The sequence below is a fragment of the Myodes glareolus genome, chromosome 2 (assembly GCF_982192425.1).
Source record: "Myodes glareolus chromosome 2, mMyoGla1.1, whole genome shotgun sequence".
NCBI lineage: Eukaryota > Metazoa > Chordata > Mammalia > Rodentia > Cricetidae > Myodes > Myodes glareolus.
The window spans coordinates 44,101,855-44,111,282 of record NC_142027.1 but is presented as its reverse complement, the minus strand read 5'-3'; positions in this window follow the sequence as shown (position 1 = coordinate 44,111,282).

Genomic DNA, 9,428 nt, shown 5'->3' with positions numbered 1-9,428 from the left:
TACTTACTATATCTATTTTGCCACCTAACATAACTATTTTATTGTCTTATCACAGTTTATTATAAGAAATCCTGAGGTTTCTGTCTCTTTTGATCTCAGTTGTATCTCCAGGTCCCAGAATAGTATACAGGGGGTACTGAATGTCCCTTGAAGCAATATTATGTGTGACTATCTTTAATTTAAATGCAGTATAATAAACTTCAAAACACTGGCTTATACAGGTGTTTTGGGGGAGGGACAGAGCCAGGATAAGAGGTGAATTTTATCTCTTTGTACACATTCCTACATTTAGCCTTAGATATTTCAGTTTTAAGGTCTCTCCTTACAGAAGTTATAAAATGATCTAGTAGGCATGACCCCACCTTCTGTTGAGTGGGTCCAGACTGGTCATTCCCAGAGGACTGCAGTGAATACAAAGGGAATGGAAGGAGGAAATGTGGAGAGGTTAGAGCTGAGCTGAGCTGCTTAAAAAGCTCTTTCAAACATCACTGAAGGATGGAAATGGTTTAAACCGCAACCCAACTGCAGCACACTGACCCTGAGAGAGTGACTGGGATGGCAAACGGTAAGTTAGGAATTATCCAGGTGTGTGAAACCTGATTTTAATCCCAACAAGCCTTTAACCCCAGCACTTGGGAGTCAGGCAGGTAGATCTCTGAGTTTGAAACCAGGTTGGTTTATGAATGGAATTCCAGGCCAGTCTGCGGAATGAGTCAGTCTGTGTCTCCAATGTCTCTCTCAAAAGCAAATAATTAGGAATTGGCACCAAATGGGAGTGAAGACTAGTGTGGGTAGGCTTCAGCACCATGTGTGGATTGACTGAGATATTTGACAAAGTTGATATGAACCGATAGGCAAGGAACATGTTGCCTATATAATCTGGTGTGTCATTTTATGCAAAGACATTTGAATATTATTCTGAGACTGAAGAAGTTTTTATCACTCAGGTGTCCCTCAGAGAGTGATCATTTTGGGCCCATAAGATGGTTGCATAGGAAAAGCTCTTGCTATACAAATGTGATGATCCAAGGTTGATCCCTGGAATCTATATGAAGGCAAAAGGAAAGAAACAAAAGTTGTCCTCTGACCTCCACATGTGCTATGGAAGTCATATGCACACATTATACACGATGATAATCATTATTTTAAAAAAGAATGACCATTTCCCTTATTCCAAGTTTAATGAGGAAAAGTTGAGGGGAAAACAGTCCTATCCTGCAGCATGCATGTAATATTGGAGAAGGAAGCTGAGGAGGGAGGGAGTTAAAGTGCAAGGGTGATGTGTGTGGAGGAGAAATAATGAAGGCAGAAAAACTATGTGGAAAGGGGTATGGGAATGGAGATGTTAGGAAGGGGTCAGGAGACAGCTAACCAAACTAGGATGTATGGGACACCTGATAGAAACCACTACTTTGTAAGCTGGTTTTTTTTTAAATATATTGGTTTTCTAAAGTGGAGCTTGAACAGAGATACTTTGTATGGGTGGACTATTATGTTCACATACCCATGGGTTCTTCAGCAAATCCCAGTGCTAGGTCTGGGATAGCTCCCTGTGAGTTATTAGCCAAGGAGGGCTCAGAAACCCAGAAAATCCAAGCTACTGCACTGTGCTTGGTTGTCCACCAGAACTGGACGGTGAAACTGTATTGTAGAACATACACACTTTCATCACAGGACAGAGAAATCAGTCTGGGACTGACCTGGAAAGTGGCTAAAGTATGCCTAAAGCTACTGGTCTCAGCCTACAGTGGACGTTGCATGCAGCAATACTGGCCTGCCACATAAGGTGCTCACTGGGGCAACAATGGAATCAATGTTTTAGGAGTTACCAACCCCTGTCTGGCTGGATATTAGGCATGCTCTACAAAAGGGAATTCATGTCTGGTATTGTAAATCTCGTCCAAAAGTCCTTAGCTGGGAAGGTATAGACACTAGGAAGGGGGGGGGGGTGGTATGTGCATGTGCTTGCAGGTTCCTGGAAGTCCAGGAGAGGGTGTTAGATTCCTGGAGCTTAAGTTACAAGTGACAGTGAGCTGCCCAACATGGGTGCTGGAAATCAAAGTTATGTGTGCTTAAAGAACAGGAAGTGCTCTTAACAGCTGAGCCGTTCTCTAGCCCCAAGACACCATGATCTCATCTTTCAGCAAATTCAGTGACCACATGGCAGAAGTTCTCAAAGCATTTGGGGATTGGAATGCTAACTAATCTTGCTTTATCACAGTGGAAGAAGCTCTAATAACTGGTGAAGACTGCCATTGCTTTGGAAGCATAGCTTAGTTTGGTAGAAAGTCCACTTTAGGCAAAGCACTGTATGAGGGACAGCGCTTGAATGGAAGCCATGTCTCTTGCTGTCTTCTTGGTGGGGAATGGGTTATTGCGGCGCGCTTCCTGACCAGCAGGAATGAACGCCACTAAAAACAAGAATTCTTTCTCTGTACACGTCTTTATTCGGAGCCCTGGATTGAGGAAAATTGGGGGAAGGGAAGAGAGAGTGCAGGGACAAGAGAAAGCTTAGAGAGAGGAAGTAGAGCCCAGAGGCAGCTGCTTTTAAACGGTGGAGAGGCTTGAATGCTGTCCTGATTGGTTAATGCCATTCTGCCGGTCTGCGCAAGTGCAGGCAAGGGTTCTCAGCCCCACGTGGCTAAGCCAGGTATGGACTTGTATACCTCCAAACTGCAGGACCACCTGTGCCTCCAGGTGGCTCCCTACAGGTTATGTTGTTCCTGCTACCACAAATCTGACCCTAAAACTGTGACAGCAGCAATAGTGAACCAAATAATAAAACCCCTTTGCTTTTGGAGCTGAGGAATTGGAATTTGAACCTAATGCTTATTTAAGTTATGTCCTTGGATAGTTTTCTTTGTATTAAATAAAAACCTCAACCTCAATGTCTGCGTAATTTTCACTTCAAGGCAGGTTCTCTGAACTTTCAGGGCTTACTCATCAACAGGGAAAGGCCTTCACAGTAAGAGAATCTGACAAACTGTTAACTTGTTTCCCTGCTTCTCACTTGGGAATTAGAAGAATGGCTGTCTGTGTTACCTGATTTAAATGTAGAATGGGTTTCTCAGGCACATTTAAAGCCACATTTGTTTGACAAATCTTTTCGTTTCCATTTAACTAATGTTCATTAAGTGCTGCAGGGGTTATAAATGGCAACCAATGTGGTTTCTGCCTTTGAGCTCATGTTTAGCAGGAAGGTTAATTCCTAAGTGTTCTACAAAGCATGGGGAGAGTTCTGGAAGTGGCCTGTGGGAGTGCAGGTGGAGGTTGGGGGAAGAGCACTCGCCAAAGCCTGGGGAAGGGAAAAGGTGAGCATTGAACTGGGCCTGTAATGATGCATAGAAAAGCCCTACATGGTGATCCTGGTAGGGAAGAGAGTGTGGCAGAGAATATAGCACAGAACGTGACGGTGCAGAGAAGCAAACTGCATTATAATTTAGAATATTGTATTTTACTTCAATGTATAAACATTGTCTTTTAGTAGGCTTTCTATTATTTGACTTGATTTAAATCTGAAACCTGAAAAGAATCTAGTAGCTAATCTGTACACACCCCATGGGTGGCATAAAGGTTAGTGTTGAATCAGTGAACCAGAGAAAGAAGTATAGAAGAAGAGATTAAAGATTTACAGAGTGGCTTGGGCTAGAAATTCCATTCTAGAAGCTAATTAACATTGGACCACACACTCCTTTCACAGCCAGCTGTCACCTGCTGGTTCTGAATTACTTTGTCATTGTCAATCTGCCATGCAGGAGCACAATTTTTTCTAAGGGGTCACCCAGCAACTCTTTGCTGATGAGAGGGCTTAACTCCATACCTGGTGTCAAATGTTCCTCTCTCTGGGATGGTGCCTCATGGCCACAGCCTGCTGTAGCAAGGGACTGTAATCTCAAATGTGCGTAGGGATAGGGAGCCATCACTTGAAGTAAGGGAGGCAAAATGGAGGACAAACGCTATCTCTTCTTTTGAAGAGAACCTATCCCAACTACTACTTCAAAAACAAAAAGAATTCTTGTTGATTTCATTTTAATCAGTGTCATAGTTAATTTTTTATTGCCATGAAGAGAAATGAAGACCAAGGCAACTTGCAGAACAACTTTATTGCAGCTCACTTACAGCTTCAAAGGGCTAGGTCCATGACCATCACAGCAAGGGGCATGGTAGCGGGCAAGCAGACATGGTGCTGGAGCAGTAGCTAAGTGCTGATATTTTTCTCCAGAAGTAGGAGGTTTTGTTTAATATTATTTTTCACATTTTTGCATAATAACAAGTTTTATAAGAAGCAGTTTACTTGAGGCTTGAAAATTTTGCTAACCTAACTTTTCTAACCAGTAGGGGCTATGTAACTAAAAGTACATTAAACAGTGAAAGCTGGAACTCGGCTCTAAGGTTATGCCAAAACTGCAATCTAGAGAGAAGAGGTGAGGGAGTGAGGGAGGCACCCATCCCTCCTGCTTTACTCTACACCCCTGCTGCAGGGCAGCTCCTGCAGGTGGACGGTCTGCTTCTGACAGATTAGCTCAGGAACTGCAGACCATACTTTCTGGGACCATTCTTTCACTTTATTCCAGTAACTGATTTTTTTTTTTAATTTTACCCTTCATTATCCTTTCCCATTAGGGTAGTTCATAGATTTTTTTAAAAGTCTTTTAATGTATCAAAGTCTTGCCACCGCTTCCTAAGAATCAAATATTGGAAAAACATGAAAAACAGTATTATAAGTCTTTACATATCTTTGTTTCTTTTGGGTTTTTTGTTCAGTTGAATGTGGATTTTAAGATAAAATTATGATAAAATGAAGCCCTTCTAGAAGTTTTTTTTGACTTTTCCGTAACTTCTAGTCCTGCTGCGCAGCTAAACCACCATTATGATTTTGGTACCTCAAATAGAGCCCATTATTTTACTCTGTTTTGGGGCTTTTTGCCACAATACCTTGGTATTCTGAAAATTTTTATTTTTTAAAAATTCTTTCACATCTTGGGCACAGAGTAGGTCTTTTTAATCTTGAAAACAAACATCTTTAAATTCAGGGAAATTTCTCACACCATCTCTAGGATTAACGTCCCCATTTTAGAGTTTCTGCCAGTTGGGTGTTCAATAATCCAGTTTTCTATTTTGTTACTGACTCTTATGACTAGTTATCTGTAGATTGTCAACTTCATCTTCTAAATGTCTTTTTTAGTTTCTATGTTCATTCAAATAACTTTGCTAAAATTTTGAGGTGGCACCCTATATTTATGTATAATCGTCATTCTTTGAGACTTGACTCTTAGATGCATATAGTGTCATTCAGGTGACAAAACGTGCTTTCTGACATAGATTTTGCCACCACAGTATTTTTTATTTATATAAATAAGGCTTAAACAGCAAAAACATGCCCTCATGTTGTTAAGCATAGTTTAAAATTATTTCTTCCAAATTTGTATCATAAAATATTGGAAAAAATCTTCAGAAAAAGTTATGAAAACTTGTGACCATGCTAGAAGTGGAGACCAAATGGAAGGAGCTGCAATAAAAGGACATGGAAAGGAGTCCAGTGGTCAGATCTGGACACGGCAGGTGGCCGAGAACAGCTATGACATGCACTCCTACTCAGTGAATCTGTCCCCCCACGGCCTCCCATACTCAGCTCACCAGTTCTGTGAGGTTTTGTTATCGTTGGGACTGTTGGCACCAGCCTTAGGAAGAATATAAACTTGGAATACCCACGTATGTGACTGAAGTAAATGGCACAGGCGTTTCCAGATCAGCATTGTTTATATAGCTGTGCGATCACGCATGCGCATGCCATGATACACTGAGGAGAGCAGAGGACAGATAGCTCTGGGTCTTGGGCCTCGTTTTCTACTTTTTTTTTTTTTTCGAGACAGGATTTCTCTGTAGCTTTGGAGGCTGTCCTGGAACTAGCTCTTGTACCAGGCTGGCCTCCAACTCACAGAGATCCGCCTGCCTCTGCCTCCCGAGTGCTGGAATTAAAGGCATGTGCCACCACCACCCAACTAACTTTCTACTACAGGAGGTCGCTTTTGTTCTTTCCTGCTATGTGGCTATGTAAACTGGCCTGTGGGTCTCTGGAGATTGTCTTCACCTCCTACCATGCTACAGAAGTACTGAGTTTGGGATTACAGATTGGATGCATTGCCTCCACCCCCAGCCCTGCTTGATATGGGTTCCAGAGATTGGAACACCGGTTCTCACACTTGCATGACACTCTCCCAGCCTGGCATTTTCTTATGGTAATGGCATAGCACCTTACATGTAGCTAAGAATTGAAAGGGAAGTTTGAATTCTATTTCACAAATATTTCAAGTTTGGAAAAGTCAAAGTATTACAATAGTTACAAACATCACTGGCCTGAGATGAGACTTGGAGCAATTACCTCATAGGGTTTGTGTGCTAGACTACTTTATAAATGCAGAATGACTACTTATGACACATAGTAGGGACGTTAAAAAGTGGTTCCCCTCATGTGAGCACTGGAATCTGTCCTACTACACTCCAGAAGTGATCTACCAGTAAAGAAACTCACTCCATGGAGCCTCCCACTTCGCTAGTAGCACCACCTGTACCCAACTGAGCACCATGGCCACCCTGCTGGTTCTCTTATCAAACACTTACTTTGTGTGAGCTGCATTCTCACTTTGTGGCAAACTTCTTAAAGATGACCTTTATCCCCCAAACCTTGCAAAGATCACAAAGCACTACCTGCTGACTCAGGCCAAGTCAGCCTGAGAGCAAATGCAGCTGCGTCCTCTGCTGAAGGAAGTCAGTTTCAGACAGATGTGCACTGCTTCCCTGCTCAGGGCTTCTCAAGGGGATTTGCAGTTTATACAGCTTGTGAGAAAGATTTGTCAACTATGCACAATTTTATGACTCACTCATAAAGTAAGAATGGAGCCAAAGCAATTCTACATTTTCTTAAAAGACCTGAGAAGTAGGAGCCTGACTTACTAAGTAGAGGGAGAACAGTCTCAAGCTTTGTGCTCATGCTCTCAGGATACTAGTGGGCCCATTTTCTGGACAGCCTGGCTTCCTGTGATCTGTATCAGGCATTCTCATGTGCCTCCTTTCTTGCACTTCTCAGAACCATTGGTCACAGAACTCATTCCAGTAACTGTCTTCATTTTCAGCAGTGGAGGCGGGACAAATAATGTGCATTTAAAAAAAACTGCCCCATTACCACTCGTTGTTGTGACTCCAACACCACAACGAGGAACACTGGGAAGGCAGGAGGCATCTGGAGCAAAGGGAGGCTCCTTATCCTGGAATGAGAGTGGTCACCACATCGCTCTCCTAGAGAAACCTGCCTGGTGATTTCTAACTTTCATTAATGTTTTTCTCAAATGAAGTATTAGACAAGATGTTGAGAAAGTAAAATCTGAAATTGTCATGATTTAAAAAAGAAACAGTAGTATTGCAAGAAAATGCCATTCCTTAAAGCCCTCAAAGACGTTATCATTATTTTTATTTCTCCTTATGCAGCTATAAATTCCAGAATAAAAAAACCCAAAAATCCACTTGGTGAAGGCCCTGCCAGCAACACAGTGGCATTCAGTATTGAATCAGGTAATCACGTCAGTAGTGGTCCACACGGATGTGACTGGACATAATCACAAGTGTTGTCATAGGAGGAGCTCGTTTGAAACCTAGAGTGTCTTGAATTCTGAAGCCCTTGAGAAGAAGCTAATAGATCTACTTATTATAAATATCACTGCTTTTCTTCATGTATGTTTATGTCAGGAAAGAAACTAAAATGAAAAACTGTAATCTACACCCCAAAATACAGTACTCAAATGTTTCCTTGCATGCCCAGAATAATGTCCATCAAGTACATCAGAGAAGGAAAGTTACGAGTTCTAGGAAACTATCTGCACAGTCCAAGCTTCAATTCTCAATAAAAATCTAGATGTGCAAACTTGCATAATTCTAAACTATATCAGATCTTGTTAACTTTACAAGTAATAGTTTTGTAGAAAACTAAATGAGAAGGCTTTTGAAAAAGCTAGAACGACCTATGCTCAAATCTACTCAAATCATGTGTAAAAGATGCAGCTGAGTGCATGAAGGATGATCAACACCATTTCCAAAACAAAACAGACTTTCAGATTCAGGCTTTAGCAAGATTGCACATCATGTAAACAATACCTAAGTGCACATACCCACCTTCTTCACCATAATACTGTAACACTAAAACTATGTAAACAACTCTTCCATGTGTTGTTTCTCCTCAGCTGACCCAAGAGTGAGCGAGCCAATTTCTGGTAAGTACCAGTCTCAATGAGCACTGTACATCCCAAATTAGGTAAGCACAGCAAACTTGAGCGGAGCGTCTTTCTATCTAGAAAGATAGAAGAGGGGTCACTCTTAAATATATCAACACTTAGAACCCATTGGGGCGGTGCTGAAATTTGCTTTAACTCATACACCAGTTTACTCAAAATCTGTTTAATTTGCTCACATTAAATTTTATCCTATGTTGAGCCAAGCAGTAGTGGTGCACACCTTTAATCCTGGCACTTTGGAGGCAGAGACAGGAGGATCTCTGTGAGTTTGAGGCCAGCCTGGTCTACAGAGAGAGTTCCAGGACAGATTCCAAAAGCTACTGAGAAACCCTATCTTGAAAAACAAAAAACATCAAACAAACAAACAAAAAAACCCCATTTCTACTATGTGGCAAAAAAGAGCCCCAAATGTGTCTACAAGCCAGCACTGCAGACACTAGTGCAGTACCTAAGATATTGCTGAGATTCATTTCACTAGTGACAGAAACTTAGATCGGAGTCTGTTAAACCCTTTCAAACATTTTCAGCCCCCAATATTTAATGCAGTAAAGAAATAAGGTCTCAGGAAGTGGGCAAAGAAGTCTGCAGGCTGCTTCTGTTGGAAAGCGTTTAGTTCTTCAGAGTTAAACGTTGAACCCAAATCACGTGCTTTCCTCATGCAGCAGGAAGAGACGACACCTGGACCGAAAGACCCTTTAATTCAGACTCTTACTCCGAATGCAAAGGCAAACAGTATGTTAAAAGGACACGGTATAAAAAAAATTTGTCGGAGTTCAGCTATGTAACTCTCTCAGATACAAGATTTATTTAAGCGACTCCCTCACAGGTATGTTCCAATGTAAGCGACTCCCTCACAGGTATGTTCCAATGTAAGCGACTCCCTCACAGGTATGTTCCAATACACTAGTCTTTCTGTGATGTTTCAGACTCAGCACTTTATACAAATTTCTTTCAGAAAAATGTTACAGACATAGGTAAAACAATCTTAGAAACAAGGTTTTAGAGCTGTGATTCAGAGGCAGATGATGAAAATACAATATAAAAACAGTGACACCGTGATCAACTTGAATGGCTAGGCAGGCACTTGCCCAGCAAAGTTCAGTACTGTCACAACCACCCAAGAATTAAAATCCTACTACTAAT